General features: G+C 37.2%; 1 protein-coding gene and 1 pseudogene across 5 annotated transcripts in view; both read right to left on the reverse strand.

Annotated features, from left to right (window-relative positions):
* The window catches only part of ZNF385D (zinc finger protein 385D), a 663,079-nt gene that overhangs the window by 52,171 nt on the left and 593,523 nt on the right, over positions 1-17,385 (reverse strand). The gene's annotated exons all lie outside the window — the stretch shown is intronic.
* On the reverse strand, positions 12,727-13,434 carry LOC118715397 (annotated as a pseudogene).

Raw genomic sequence — 17,385 nt, forward strand, 5'->3', positions numbered from 1 at the left:
GTTGCTTCTAGTTTTCTCACTTTTCAACCAGCCCCTTCTTCTTCCATTGCTTTTCATTGACCTTGGCTTAGCCAGGAAACTAAGAAGGGGGGATTCTCTATCCAGAGCTGCTGGGGAAGTTTCCTCAGAGCCCAGCATGGAGGCAAATCACAGTACAGCTGTCACAGAGGGTGAGGATCACAGGTGTAGGGAGGTGTCCTATTTCCCTAGCACTTAGCAAGGTCTCTGGACTTTCAATAGGTGCCTAAGAAGTAATTGTTTGGTAAATCAACTGATTTTATTCAGTTCTTTCATCTGAGAGGAATACAAGGTCAGGGAAGGTTAAATCACTCTCTCAATTTCAAATACTTTGACTCTAGCTCCAGGGCCATTAGACACACAGAAATCATCCTTTTCCTTATACCATTCTCTTTTCTTAAAAAATCTAAAGCCATTATTTAAGCTGATCTCAGTAACATATATAAAAATCCAATGAGAAAGACCTCCCAATATCCAACATTCTGAAATTTTATGACATTTCAACATATCTCTCTTTTTCTTATTAACTAAAGCAGTGTTTTTCACCTTTTTTGGGCAAAGGCACACTTGTTTCATGAAAAAAATCACGAGGCACACCACCATTAGAAAATGTTAAAAAATTTAACTCTGTGCCTATATTGACTATATATAAAGTAATTCTCTTGAATAGGAATCAAATAAACACAAAGAAAGTATTTTATAATTACTTTATTATGAAATATTAAGTAAACAAAATAGTGAAAAATTATAAAATTCTTGTCTTGTCTGCACCTACGGCACACCAGGCAACATGTGCCACGGAACAGCGGTTGAAAAACGCTGAACTAAAGAGCTCCATTCTGCTTAAAATATACAGATTTAAAATGCCAGACCCATTAACTCTTTCAATCTTCCAAAGAAACAATCTATGCCTACCTGTATTAGTACAAATCAAAGTTAAGACAAGAAAAAAAGAGTACATTTTACAGATACTTTAAATTTTGAGTTCATAGTAGACCCTATTGGCACTTTTAGAAAAATCTTTCTTTCCTCTTCTTATTTTAAAGCCTGATATAAAATCATTTCCAGCATATTGTGTATGGAAAAGACCTCATCCTTTAAATAGACCTCATGTGTGTATATGTGTATTGCATAACCAGTTTATCATCAACAGACAGAAAAGCATGTTGCTTTCTCAGCAATAACTTGTCATGTGGATTAAGGGCACAGTTAATATTTCTGATTATTTGAGCATAGCTCTGTGAACCTTGCTCAAATCAGAATGTAAGTGTTAGACATGTAAACAACTGACACGTGTTTGGGCAGAGAAACTGTAGCTATGACAGTGTGCATGTGGGAGCTTCATTCTTTTAAACCATAACATTCTAAACAAGAGTTAAGTCCACTTCGTTTGTGGTTTGAGGTTGGAATTAAACATTGTCTCTGTGAAGAAAGGTAACTCTTTAATTCACCAATCACTCAGCTCCGAAAAAAGACTGGACAAAGTGACCATCAAAGGGGCTGCTGAAAGGAATAATTGCCAAATTATCATTTACCCAATAATTCTGAAAATCAGACACTCTATTGCTCTCACATACAAATTAGAATATTTTTAATGACGCTGAACTCAATTTTCTCCTTCTCACATATAGACAGGGTACAGCAAAGTATGTTTATGGCTATGAATACTTGAAATGCAGTGTTTATTCTTGTACTATTATTGATTAATCATTGTATTCTTTTCCATGTAAACCTACTTTTGCCCCACAAAGTATTTGTTTGAATGATGTCTTTAAGACACTTATTTTCAGAGCAGGAACTGTGTGCATGTACACGTGTGTGTGTGTGTGTTGGAAGGAGACTTATGTTCTTTTACATTGCATTTGTAACCTATTAACTGTAACTGTTTTTAGCTGAGAGTGGCTACCCTTTTCTGCTCACAGAACCTGGACAAAGATCAGAAATAAAATAGAAGGCTTGTCCTGGCTGGGTGGCTCAGTTGGTCGGATCATTGTTCCTATACACCAAAATGTTGCAGGTTTGAGTCCAGGTCAGGACACTTATTTATCTTGCAAGTTTGATACCCGATTGGGGCATGAAGAGAAGGCAATCTCCCACATCAATGTTTCTCTCTCTCTCTCTCTCTCTCTCTCTCTCTCTCTATCTCTCTCGCTCTCGCTTTCGCTCTCTCTCCCACACACACGTCTTCCTTTCTCTCAAAAAACAAACAAATAAAAACACATCATTGGATGAGTATAATTCTACACTAATAAAAGAGAAAATGCTAATTGACTGTACCTTTGCTATGCCCACAGCCAATCAAAGTGAATATGCAAATTAACCAAACAAAGATGGCGGTTAATTTGCATATGTTGAGGAGTGAAGACTGAAGACAGCATAGAAGGAAGAGGGAGGGAAAGTGGAAAGCAAGGGAGCTGTAGGAAGAAAAGCGTGGGCGGGGCGGGCAGGGCAGGAGGAAAAGCATGGGGTGGGGGTAGGGGGCAGAAGTGACGGGGAAAGCACGGGGGATGTGTGAAAAAGGTGGAGGTGGTAGGAGGAAAGCCCGTTGGAAGCTCTGTTCTTACAGGAATCTTCCTGCAACAGGCCCCTAGTACATATATAAATGAATTAATGCATAATTAAATAGAAGACTTCTTTTGAAGACTTCTTTTGTATTGAAGAAAAATTTCTCTTACTCCAAATCTATTTCTTATCTCTTCTCATCCTTCACTTTGGCCAGACCCAATTCTCCCCCAAAATCTAGCCCCAGGAAGCTCTCATTCATTCCCACCCATAGAAGAGATATCAGGATGATAGTATTCCGGGATGCAGAGTCTCATTCATATCCACACTCCTCTCTCTGTTTCCATAACTTGTAGGGGCCATGGTTACTCTCCTGAATCATTCTCTATTATGTACTCGTGTCCATTTTGGTAACTGCCCATAATTCTTCTAAGACCGTCAAACTCACAGTCTTTCTGGCATTGTTATTTTCTCCTCTGCTGAGTCTCATAGACCAAACCCATCAGACTTCACTCCAGCTCACCTCTTCCTTTCCTTTCCTATTAACACTCCCATGTTCTGGGTAGTGATTGCATCACATTTATAATTCAGCAAAGATCTCTCCAGCACACCTTCTTCTTCATGTCACTGCTGGCTCCCCAATATCCTATAAACTGTCAGATCGGCCTCTCTAATGTCAAGCCCTGAGTCCTTAACCTACTGTGTCTGCCTTCTCTTCCTAGAGTTCCACTCTCCTTATCCAATCCTAGCACTTGAACTCCCTATCAACCAACACAGTGCTCATTCCTGTATCAGTGTTTCTGTTCTTGGTTACTTCCACCAGGCTTGCTTTATCTCTGACATTCTCAATACACATGCCCAAGAAAAAGTTTCCTTTAAATTTTACATCTGTCATGGAGCCTCACTTCCAGAAACTAAAACCAGTAAACACACAGGAATGGCCACCAATTTTCTGGCCTATATGCTACCAACCCACATTTAAAGGTATAAATCTAAGAGTAACAGTGACTTTCACTGCTGTTACAATAAAGTTGGAGGGAGCATCTTCCAGAATTACTCAGTTCTCCAAGGATGTGTACAAAAAGTCCTTGGTTCCTTACTTGCTCCCTAAACCTTAAATAAATTTCTTTTGGAAAGGAATATTTTCAACCTCTATGAAAGTACCATAACATTTCAGTGAAGGCAAATCCATGGGAGAAAAAGTATGTATAGGTTATTCATTACTCTAGTCTAAACCCTAGTACAGACCTTAGGACATATTAGATATTCCAAAATATCTATTATATAAATAGATATTGAATGTGTGGATGATAGCATCATTGTTCAAAATCTTTTCTCTATAGAGCCCTTCCCTACCAGAGGGTTGTATATGCCTGTGGTCCACTGACATCAGGACTCACCAAGTGACAGACTTGGCCCACCCCCCAACCCCCAATAACAACATGTGTGAAAGTGACTTCACAGAAGATAGTTTAACAGGTAATGTATAGCTTATCTGTATCATAATACAAGGAATGCCCAGATACACCTGCTCCATCAGACTATGTTCAGAATTAAAGGCATATTCAGCCAAGTCATAACAAACAACACACCTTTGTTTTTATAAGCCATTGAGATTTGGTGATCATTTATTACCATAAAATAACTTAGCCTAAACTCTCTGATACAGAGATAATAAAATATTTGCATTCGAATAATTATGTTTTAGTACTGGTTATTGTCTCTCAAAGAAATGAGAGTCCCTTTTATTCAAAATTGTGAATATCTTCAATACAGATATTAACTATTTCAGATCCAAAACATAAATTATCAAGTTAGTAATTTTATACTTGAACTTGTAGCCTAGAAGTATCGGTATTATTCCCTGTATGGGAAAACTTGAAAGATTCTAGAACTGTAAGTTAATTTAGTTCAATATTCAGAAAGGAAATGCATATTTCTCTGTATAATTTCATCTAGGATACCACTTGAGAAATTTATCTTTGGTTTATGTAACTTTTGTGGAAATTTTCCTTCTCAGATCTGATCCATAATTTAACATGTGTAATTAACACATGTAATGATGTGTTAATGATCTTTTATTTATACAGCATCCAGCTTCAATGAACACAAAGTACTCTATTTACTTAATTTATTCTCTAAATATATGCATCTGCAACTAACTTTGGAGTTAAAATAAATTGACTCCACTAAATAGTAGATTTCTACAAAAGGGTATTTATTTAAAGGCAAGAATAAAAAATTAAGACATGCAAATATTCATTTGCATGACAGACTATTTAAAGCTTTGGATTTAGAATGAAGAGTACCAAAAAGTATTTCCTACTTCCTATCAGTGTTCTGCAGCTCCTGATGACTACCTAAAAACTTTCATTTTTATTAAAAACATAAGAACTTAATTTGTAATGAAAGGCTACATTGCAATTGCAGCTAATTCTACATTTATTCCTGCCTCTATAATTTGCTTTACTTGTGGCTGTCTCTTACATTAATATTCATCACAAAACCCCCCTTCCAATATTACTTGATTTGACAGAAATGCATTAGCTATGACAAATGCTTCATAATGTACTCAGTATTAATGCAAGCAGAATCTATGGTAATTATTGCTATTTAAACACACTGATTATTCCTTCTGGTCTTCTTTAAGAAATGGAAATAAAATCTACAGCCATTAGAAATATCTGTTTTTAAAATGTACTTTATATTAATATAATTCCCCTAAAACTTCTATCTAAAGAGGTAGTGGCATATCATAATCATGGTGGTTGCATATATTTATTTGAAGAAGGGAAGAAAATAAAAAAGAATAAACTTTCACTTGTATAGGGGAAAAAGGGTCTCAGGAGGATGAGTAACTTGGTATAATAGTAAGACTAAGCCTGTGATCACTCCATATCAATTCATCTTCCTTTCTTTATCAATTCCCTCATTCTCATCACATGCAACCAGGTCACCAGCACCTTTCAATAAGCAAAGATCTAGAAGATGGAGAGGATTTCTTTTCCACTTTAGCAATACTAAAATTCATAACACATATGACCTGACTCACTAGTAAGTTATTTGACTGGTGGTATTACTTTTGACTTGTTCAATTTTGTAAGGTCATCCCACAAACGTAGTCCACTTATTTCAGGGGTTATGAATCATTTCAACTTATTTCAGGGGGAATGAATCATTTCAAAGTAGCAATTAATTTAAAGCTACCTCACGATTCAAATGTATTCAGATGGCTCTCTGGACATAGATGGTGTTCTCAAGGATTTTAACCAAATAGCAGCATCACTAACTGCCATTTCATTAAGTACATAAATCACTAAGTGTCACTTTCAAAAAGCACATTTCAAGTTTACTTATCACATAAGGCAATCCTTCACTACTTATTTAATCTTCTAAGCTTTCCAGATTTGTGAATTGATTTATTGAGGCTGACTCTAATGCTAGGCAGTGTGAGTGTGAAAGGAAGCGCAAAGCTGTCTAAGACACTGGCTGAGAAATCACCGAGTGACTGAGTTACCTGGAAGGCTTATGAGTAAGATTTCTACCTTCATAAAAATGGGGTTCCAGATAGACTTTGTTGCATTATAGTAACATAAGTAACATTCTATATTAAAATGTATAGACTGAAAAAAAATTGAACACAAAAGGGATAAGATGCAATAAATGAGGTAAATACTTATTTAGAAATAAAAGGCAACCCCTTCTCCCCCCCCCAAAAAAAGTAAAATGAAGACATTATCAAGAATAGGTATTATTTCTAACAGAGAACATAACTGTTGGAATTCCCATACATTCCATTCAAATCTATAGATTCAGCTCATGTATTATAATTTTGAAGGGCACCACTTGCTACTGCCTACTTTATAAAATAATAAAAACTCAAAATTTAGAAGAGCTGGATCTCACAGGGCATTTGATTAAAATCATTATCTCAGTGATTTTCAGATATATTTTTAGCTGAGGAAAAAAGACTATGCAGAAGCTCAACTATTAATAAATACAGAGATTAAAGTTGGAGTGAGGAATCCAGAGTTCTGACTCTGTGGAGCTCAGCATAAGCCCTGGGGTTGAGAGAGCAGATGTATTCTTCTTCCCTACTGAAGTGCCCAGGACAGCTTATTCTATTTGTTACATGGCTTTTGCACAACTCCAAAGACAGAACTCCATGTCTTCCAAGGTAGCCCAGTTTATTTCCAGAAAGCTTTTAATTTTTAGGGAAACCTTTCTTATGGAACCGAAATCCACCTTTCTACAGTTTCCTTTCACTGTCTGGTTTGCTAGTGTATCTCTGGGGCCTAGAAGAGCACAGGAATGTAGTAAGTGTTCAGTACAGAGTCATTGGATAAATGAGTGAACAAACAACCCTCTTTTCAATATTTTAAAAAGCCCTTATTGTCATAATCTCTTTTCCAAATATCCAAGTATCTGAACACTGTTCTCAAATGTTTTTCCAGGTTCAATCCTAATTGCTTCAAATACTTTCCCTCTGGTGTGATTTCCAGACTCTTTGCTGTCTTCAGTAGTTTGAACTAGCCTTGAATAATTTCACTATCTTTTTTGAAGTGAGGAGGCCAAAACTAAGCTCAACACAGAAAGATGGTGTGAGAAGAGCAAAGTAGAGTCATTGCTTTTGAAAATCCGAACTCATTTGTTTATCAATTATAAGTAGGATTGCAATAGTTCATGGCCTAGGATCATCATTAGTTGACTCCCACTTTAAATCAGTGGTCAATGAGTTGTGGGTTGCAGGCCAACTCTGTTTCAATGTCTGTTTTTTATAAATAAAATTTTATTGGGATATGGACACATCCATTCATTTGTGCACTATCAATGGCTGCTTTCACAATAGCAGAACTGAGTATGCATGACAGGGACTATTTGGCCAGTAAAGCCTATTCCCATTGCGTACTTTACAGGGAAAAAATAAATTTTGACCTTGCTGTAAATCATTGTTTCCCGGAATCAATAAAAGTTCAAGCCAAGATAAATAGTGTCACAAAAAACCATAAACCCAGGGAACCTGGAAAAATACTCCCTTCAAGGCAAAGCTATCTTTTGCCTTAGAATTCCTTTAAATCAGAATTTCCCCAACCTTTGTAATCGGTAGAACTATCTGTGAAAAATTTATGAGGTGCCAATTCCTGGGCCTCTAACTAGGTCAACTGACTCAGAAACTCAAAGGTGTGGCTTTGACTAATCCTTGGCCTCTGCAGCCCTGCCCTAGTTCTATCCTTCTACCATGGTGCCCTTCAGCTTACTTCTGTTTTTGTTGTTGTTGTTATTTGCTTGCTTAATTATTACTTTAAAACAATTTTACATCTGCAGAGAAGTTGTAAAAATAGCATAGAAAGTGTTCTCCTGAAGTTTTCATCCAGATCCCTGCCATGATAATATCATATATACCGTAGCAAAGTAATCAAGATCAGAAAACCGATGCTGGACCTTACCATTAACTTAACTACAGATTTTATTCAGCTTTTATCACTTTTGTCATAATAAATATTAAATATTTTAAGATACACATTTCGTTGAGTTTTTTCATGTAAAGATTCTTGTAATCACCACCACACCAGGAAATAGACTGGTAAATCATTCCAAAGAAACTTGCTCGCGCTACCACTGTACTCTCTCTCCAACTCTTAAACCTTGAAAACTACTGCACATTATAATTTGGAGAATGCAACATAATGGAACAATGAAGTATGGAACCTTTTGAGACTGGGTTTGTTCATTCACCACAATGTCCTTGAGATCTGCCCAAGTTGTTACACGTAACAATAGTTTATTCCTTTCTGTTGTTGAGTAGCAATCCATTGTATTGATATGTCTCAGTTTATTAATCCATTTGCCCAGTGAAGGTCATTTGGGCTATTTCCAGTATTTGCTAAGTATTAACGGAACTGCTATAACAAATTGTATCCAGATTTCAAGTGATCATAAGTTTTCAATTATCTGGGCAAATCCCCAGGAGTAAGGTTGCTGGGTCACCTTGCAGGTATACATTTACCTTTACAAGAAACAGCCAAATGTTTTCCTCAGTGTCTGTTCCAGTTTGCATTCCCATCAGCAATGTGTTCCAGCTGCTCAGCATCCTGATCAGTACTTGGCATTGGATTTATTTATCATATTTTAGCGATTCTAGTTGGTATGCAGTAGACTCTTATCATAGCTTTCATTTGCACTTTCCTAAAAGCTCATGAGGGGACTATCTTCTCATGTGCTTACTTTCCACAAACACATTCTTTTGTGAAATATCTGGTTAAGGCTTTGCCTATTTTTTCTAATTGGAATGTCTGTCTTCTTAGAGTTTAATGTGTTCTTTATATACTCTGGGTATAAGATCCTTGTCAGCTATGTGAATTGAAAATGTTTTCTCCCAGATTGTGGTACATCAAATGTTTTGATTTTGATAAAGTCTAATTTGTCTCCCCCCCCCCCCTTCTTTTATGGATCATGCTTTTGGTGTCATTCTTTATCGCTCAGGGTCCAATCAGTAGAGAGAAACTACATAATAATCTGAACAAGGAAAGTTTACTGTTAACTGTAACAGGGGATTGCTTGATGATGATTGGCTACTAATAAGTAGAGATCTAAGTAATACGGTTCTACTAGATGTAGGAGCAGACTACACCCATAGGGCTGAGATCCTGTGCCTGAAGAAGAGCTTGTGGTAGAGGGTATGGTGATGGCTCACTGAACAGTTGAGAGGTTGCCATGGGACCTTACTGGAAATCTGTCCTCTAGGTACCAGAGAATGCTGTCATGGGTAGGTATCTCTCTGGAGGCACAACGCTAACCAAATTGTCATAGGGGTGTGTTGGAAGAAGCTGCTGACTTGTAGATGCCTCTAGATTTACACCAGGAATTGGTATTTATGGGAGAAGCTGTCCACACTGCAAAAATCTGGCCAGTGAGTACTTAAGACCAGGAAGACAGACCATTTCTTCCTTCTGCAATGTCTCTCCAGTGCCCTCTACCGACAAAGCTTAAAATCATGCCAATTGGTAAAGGGATGATAGTAAAAGGATCCATTTTCATAGGCTGGGACTAGTCCCCAGAGCTCCACTGGACAGTTTAGCCTGTTGAGAGGGGCACTGCTTTGCTTCCAGCATCATTGAGCTCAATGGTCAACAGGACACTCGCCCTCAGTTTTTGAAGTGTCCGGGTATGTTCTCCTGGAGAAGGGTATGTGTAGCCACTAAGGTCCTATCTATGAATCTACTGTCTTCTAGGTCTAGAAGAGGACTAGAAACAGCAGACTTTCCTTGGGACTGTTGGCTCTGCAACCATTTCTAGTTCCAGGTTGCAGGCTGCTTTGGCACCCAGGCTTGGATATAAAAAAGGCAAAACAACAATAATAATAACAATAAAAATAAACAAAATAAAAACAAAGTAAAGAAACAGACAAAAAATAGGGTACTTCTCACTGGGTCATACTGAGATCCTTAGTCTCTCCACCCTTAAAAGTCTTCTGATTATTTCCTTAGGTGTTCTTTCCAGGGTTTATACTTGTAATTTGGAGGAGGATAGGATGGAATGAGCTTTCTTCATCTTCTCTGGAACCAGATTCCCTCAAGACATATGATTTATTTCCTTAGACCACACGTCAAGGCTTGTTCCACATGTAGGTGGTTCTGAGTCTGGCTCAGGGAGATTCCTTCCAAAATGCTTATCCTGATCCACAAAGTTTCCTTATTGGCTAAAAACGGACCATAATATGGACAATAAAGACATACCCACACCATTAAGAAGGGAAAGATCTATTAAATACTGGAGCAGATGTGAGGAAAAAACTAAAATTGTCCTAACCTGTCAGCTGGTGGTAACTAATGTTCATTTGGCATCATTGCTTCTCACCTTTGTGTTATATCAAAGGTCCCAGAAAACCTTGGCACTCTACCACCATATCAGACTTTGCTAAATATCAGCTTCTTCAATGGGGTTTCCTTTCCCCCTGATTTGTGTAGACCTCAGAAGAGTGGGAAAATCTGCTCCTATCTCAAAATTACACATAAATCGAATAATTCTGATCATGATAATGATTACAATGGTAAATAGTAACAATGATCTCTCTACCATTTCATAGTACCTACTATGCGTCAGACATTAAGATAGATGCCTTAACTAAATTATTGATCACCCTCACTACACTTGATTATTTTACAAATGAAAAAAGTTAAATGGTACAACAGAGATTAGAAACCTGGAGTCTGATTCCAAATCTTGTCTATTTCCCAATGTAATACCTCACCTTTACCCCCTTCACACACCCACTCACATGTACTGCCCTTTTGCCTGTACCTTTGGGCATATATTGTGACATTCAGATTTTGGTTTTATCCATAAAATACAAATAAAAGCTCCATGGAGGCAGTAAATTTTCCTAAGTCTTGGAATACCTACCTGACACAGAATCCTGTTTTAGGCACTGAGTGGGTACTGATTTTCACAGCTGCTATTCAAAGAGTTTATCTATAATAGAATCACAAATCCATTCAATGACCAGCTGAGTGGATGGGATGCTCAGTGATTAATGAGGCTAATCTGACTGATGATCAAAATTGGACCATGCATACATATGAGCACCCAACTTGAGATGAGGAATCACTGTAGGCATTACTTTATAGCTACATATGAAGAAATGGAGAAAAGTGTCCTAAATGCAAGTACAAGTCTTTGAATGCACATTTCAGACACAAGTACTTTACGATGATACCTGATGAAGGCTCCCATCAGTCATGCCACAGCCTCCTGTCCTGATTACAAGTACATGCTGTCCATTTCTCTGAACATGGTGACATGCTATCAAAAGATGATAAATATCCTCACAAACAGGTAGCTAGAACATATGCTTGCAATATTTCTCTGTGATTTTGCAACAGCAAACATCTTGACTTTTGTTGGGGAATAAAAAGCAAAAGGCTTCAACTCTCAGGAAAGCTCAAATATAAAGAGATAAAAATCAGAGGATCTGGGTACTGGAATAGACATTACATTACATATAACATAACCACAATCCAGAGCTAGCATTTGCTCCAAAAATTCTTAGCGGCTAGTCACATGTTCTGCACCAGAATTCTTCCACAGAAAGTGAAATCTCTGGAGTGCTCTATTTGATGGAGAGTTCTTTTGTTTGCTCGTTTATTCATTCATTCATTCATTCATTTGATACCTACCTACATCATGCTTTTTAAAAAAATAAGCTAAGAGTGTATGCAAGGCACTAGGAAAACAGTCATGACCAAGACAGACATATTTTTTTTTCTTAAAAACTTCTCTAGACACTGGAGGTGACAAACAAAATTGTACAATAAATAAATAATTTACATGTGTAATGGGGAGGCCATATGTGGTATCAAAAATAAGTTCTTTTTTTACATTGAACCTAGTGAGCTCCTCCGCATTTTTCACCAAATAGCCCAGGTTGTATACTTTTGTGCCATACAGAATGAGGCTTCATTCATTCTTCTACATGGAGACATACCAGATATTTAAGGACAGCTAGTATCGTATCTTCCAACAGTTCTCCAGGACAATTTCTTCCAGGAATTTTAAATCTTTCCCATTTGACAAAAATTGTGGCCCTTAATTCAGAACTCTGGTCTTACATAATGTTTTTTTCCCCTTTCTATAAGTGTAGTGGTTCACAATCTATTGTATCTACTTATATACTCAAATTCACATTTGCTAAAATGAATTACAAGACTCCAATATATATGCAAAAAGGACTTAAACATGGCAGGAGTACAGGGATATTTGGCAGACACTACAAATTATACATTTTAGGTAACATCCTGATAGTACATCTAACAACACAATTATCATCCTCATTGTCTATACTTTATCTTTACTATATCACTTCCAACTGTAATTACACATGCAATATGTAACACATACACACACAACATGGATATACTATTAGAATAGAGGAAACTTGATTGAGGAATGAGAATAAAATAATATGCTTACTAAAACTATAAGGCATATACAGTAGCTGGATCCCAACCTTGCATCACAGAGCAACAAGATTATGGCCCAAGATCAGGCCTCTGAATCAGATTTCCTAGATTTCACTCTGGTTCAGTCATTACCAGTTGTGTGGCTCTGGGCAAGTACTTAACCTCTCTGTTCCTTATAATAATGGCATTTGATGACCTGTTGTGCAAATTAAGGAAATAAATATATGTAATTTATTAGCATGCTTTATTCATAGTATATGTTATAGATATGTGCACTATTGTTATTATTACAAATAAATGGGCAATAAAAATGTAATTTTTTCCCCATGGTTTATTGATAATATTCTAGCGCAGCAGAAAGATTCAAATGGCTCCATGTGGTGTTTGAAATTCATTCCAAATACAGGCTGAATGACCTGCAGGTTTGACATAATGCCAAAGTCCAAGAGCTTCAGCATGTCTTTAGTGTCAGGATCAACTTTAAAAATTTGATCCAGGCTGAGCCCTCAGGAACATAATCCTCTCTCCTTTCTCTCTTCCTGCAGCTAGATGGAGACACTTCTCATGGGGCTTCTCGGAATCCACTTTGTTAGACGTGTAACATAACCCACTATTTTGTTTCAAAGCTTCTAGCTGGGAATAATGGCAATTTCCTTGCATGCGTCCTTGTTGGTGTGGAAGTTGTTGCTCAGGTGCTTGTAGTATTTCTCAGGGTTGACCTGGGCTGCATCCTTCATGATCTTGGTGTGAACATAGCCCATCTTGGTGGGTCCTGGTGAAAGCTGAAAATGTAATATCCTTATTTGCTAAAACCAAGTCATTCTTCCTTACTGGCTTTTACCCTGCTAAATTGGAAGTAGGTGGGAAGATGTAATTTTCACATTAAATTTATGAACATCATCACAATTTTTCCAGGTTGAGTAGTCTCTTTTGGATTTGTTTTTTTTTTTAACTCTATGGCACAGAGATAACAATATCTCTCTTCTTCTCTTAAAAAATGATATATGGCCTTTTGATTTTTCTTAATAACAGTTTTTTTCATGCTAATTATGTTCCAGGCATAATTAGCATTATGACCTCTGAGGAGGCCTGTTTGTCCTACAAAAAGAGATAAATATAAGACAGACATTGCAAGGGAAGGGTTGCCTGTCCTTGATGACCTCTTTCTCTTCATGTACTTGATCTTCTTCTTCCCCTTCAGAATTTTAATTGTTCATAACATTTGTTCTAATCTACCTCGAAGTTAAGGCAAGAAGAACACAATTCTTATTATGAGAAAGGAGACAGCACTCCAGTTCTACAAAGAGCTAATATCAGTTAGCCTTGCTTTGCCTGCAGGTAACTTCCATATCTATTGCAGAATAGAATATGTTACGATGCTGCAACCAAGGCAAAGCTTATAATCTTATCCTAGTGCATCTGTAAAAGACCTGAAATGCACTGCTCCAATTTACCTAGTCCTCCACCTTCTGTCCATCCAAAGTCAGAGCTCTAAAGAAACAGAACAGAAATGACATTAAGGGGACTGCATTGGAAAAGACTTGTGCCTACTGGGCAGTTTGTTGCCTAAGTCTTAGCTGCTTTCTTAGGCCAGGGGTTTTAGAGGATGAATAAATCCAGCTCTCTGGAAGGAAAGTTTTAGCATTTATTTGTTTAATCTTTCCAAGCAGTCCAAAAGCATTACCTGGAGGTAGAACTTACAATTGGATTTCTAGTCCCAGAGGACACGGCTGTTGCTGCTAGAATCGGCCTAAAGCCCTAGCATGTAACAAGCACATTTGCAGTGAAAGTCTATTAATAAACTGATGAAAGCTCACCAGTTAAAAGCTAAAGAATGCTATTAAATGCTCTCTTTTGCTTTTAATGGACTGAAACCTGTTAAAACACTGCTAAATAATAAGGCAAATTTTTCTTGCAGTTGATAGAGGGACAAGAACACACACACACACACACACACACACACACACACACATACACACACAATTGAAATATTAATTCCAATAGGCTTTATATCAAAAGGAGCTGGAATGGAGCAAAACCTAAAGTCTTGAGGGTCCACGGAGCCCCACAGAATGGCTGGAGATAAAACTGGAGACATTTCACTCAGACAGAACTCTATGATCACATTATCAACTTTTCCTGGGGCTATTAAATCAGTGGAGCAAAAAATAGGCACATTTGGTCCGCAGACAGAGAGAGCTGGGTAGAGCAGAGAGAGAACTGAAATGACACAACAGATGTCTCAGGGCTCCCATATCAAGGTGCACGCTCGGAAGGGCTCTTGCGGGGGCTCTACTGCAGATAATGGTTTATTGAGCGCAAAAATAAGAGAAGTTAGGGGATGGAGTTTTAAAGACTTTCCTTTTCCTTTAAATTCCCAGATCGGTTGTTTCATCTATTTTTGGATTCGTGATGTCAAACCAGCCAGTCGATGCAGCTCTTGCAGTGCGATTTTTGCTTCTGTGACACCTGTCAGGTTTCGGCTTCACAGTCAACATTTGCTTCTTCCTTTCTAGCTAGGAACACGCATCCATCTGCCCCACTCTATGCTCTGGATTGTGCTTGACTTGCAGTGAGTTTCAGATCTCTAGACAATGTCGAAGTTCCTGGTCAGAACATGGCTTCAAGGCCAAAGACACCTCCCTCTTCTAGCGATGAAGGCCTCTTTCTGCTTTCCTGTGTGTTTATCTGAGTTTGGATTCAAAAGCTTCCTGTGAAAAGTGGAGGCTACCCATTCATCTTTTATATATACAGCATCCCTAACATTCTTTTCTTGGATGTATGGCTCTGGGGTTTTGAACCTTATACTAACCTGAATTCAGCTCCTGCTTACCTTTGCTACCGCAATCAAAGTAGTCTTTCCCTGTTACTGATCGGATTTCTCCCTTGCTTTCTAAATCATGCCATCTTGCTTTTTCTATTAGAATAAACTGGAAGCTCACTGTGGCAGATTTTATTTTACAAAGATGACCACAGCAACAGTTCCCATCTCATATGACCATCTTATACTGCAACTGACACTCCGCTCTGAGGCCTGTCTCAACCAATACGATAAAATGGAAGGCCATTATTATGACTTTAGGTCAAAAGGAAATATATCATCAGCCTGGCTGTCTTTTTGGAACCCAGATGCCATCCTGTGAGAAGCCCAGGACATAGAGAGGCCACCAGTAGTTGCTTTGGCAGACAGCCCACCGGAGGTTCCAGCCAGCAGGCAAAGCCTAACATGTGAGTGAAGAAGGTTTAGTGAAGACTCCAATACAACTGCCATTTCACCGTAAATACATAGACAGTCCTCCTCCTCCCTCACCCAAATAAAAACTCTGGCTTAATCACATAATTATGAGAGATATTAATAGTAGTAATAATACTACTAAGATACTAAAAATTATTAAAATAAATATTTTTCCCCACTGTCACACACATAGTGGTTGGGTTTTCATATGCAAATAATTGGAAAATAATTAAATAGCTGAATATCTGTAGCCCTCTAGACATGGTATACACAAAGTAGGGCCAAATCCAGCCTGCTGCATGTTTTAATAAAGTTTTATTGAAACTCAGCTTATTCGCTTACATATCGCCAGTGGCTGCTTTCATGCGACAGTGTCAGAGTTGAGTAGTTGTGACAGAGAAAAGTGTAATTTATAAAAGATAAAGTATTTAACGCCAGGCTCCCTTACAGAAATACCTTTTCTGAACTATAATCTAGACAAATGGCTGATTTTTTTTATTGTAACTTTTGACAGTGTATATTTACCATATTGCCACATGATATATGTGTATATTACCCAGCTATGAAAAGTTTTATTTTAATTTTCACACCAAAGATAAAGCTACACATATACACTCATATATTTGTGGAAAGCTTTCATTATATTTCATATTAACTGAAATATACTACAGATATCCAAAATAGCCATATATGTGATTTTTATAATGTTTCTGTTGAATTGCGTGTGAATTGAGCTACCCAAAATTCAATATGTTCATTGCCCAAACCCAGGGGTGTGACACAATATAGTGAATGTTTTATTTTCCCTTCTGGAATAGAATACAGCTGAGAAAACCAGAAACTCCTAACAGTTCAGAAATTTACACTGGGTGGGATTGTGATGAATATAAAATAAAGGCAGATTTCTTACTGTTTTAAGGAAAGATAAGTAACATCTCAAATGCATTAACCTGACCACAAAGTACCTGCAAATTGAATGCATTTGCTTTATATTTGCTTTATGCATTATAAATGTGTTCTTTAAAAAAAAAAAAAAAAAGCAAAAAAACATTTTTCAATTAAGGCCCACTTGATTTCTTCATTACTTTCTGCACTATAAAAAATAAATGTCTGCACTATACGATATAGGAAAACTATCTTACTTCCCCTCATTAATTGCAAGGATGATGAAAGATGCTACCTTTACCCTTTTGAATAAAGAGAATGTTAGTGGACAGAAACACTCAATAGTTTAACAGCCATGACAAGTAAATTATTCTATCACTGCTCCAACCATAGCTCTTAGATCAGTGATTTTACACAAAGATGCATAATCTGGATAGAATCTTGGATTATTTTGAAGTAAGATACTGTTTCCAAAGCCTTTTTAAGATCCAATTATCCTTCAGGGTGATGAGTAATTCCCCCCTTTCCCGGAAACAAAAGTTAACACATGTGGGTACTTGGAAATAACTAAAAGAAGGATACTACATTACAGATATATATTTCCATAATATTTGCTAATGAGGTATTTTACAAATAGGGAGATAACTGTTATTTCTGTTCAATTTCTCATACTCATATTCTTCTGTGGGAAATATTCTTTAAAATGGGGATATCAATAATTAGAAATAATACCTTTACAACATTTTTTAAAAAGTTCTGTATGAGGCTGGAGTGCAATTACTTATA

The sequence above is a fragment of the Pipistrellus kuhlii genome, unplaced genomic scaffold (assembly GCF_014108245.1).
Source record: "Pipistrellus kuhlii isolate mPipKuh1 unplaced genomic scaffold, mPipKuh1.p scaffold_m20_p_11, whole genome shotgun sequence".
Classification (NCBI taxonomy): domain Eukaryota; kingdom Metazoa; phylum Chordata; class Mammalia; order Chiroptera; family Vespertilionidae; genus Pipistrellus; species Pipistrellus kuhlii.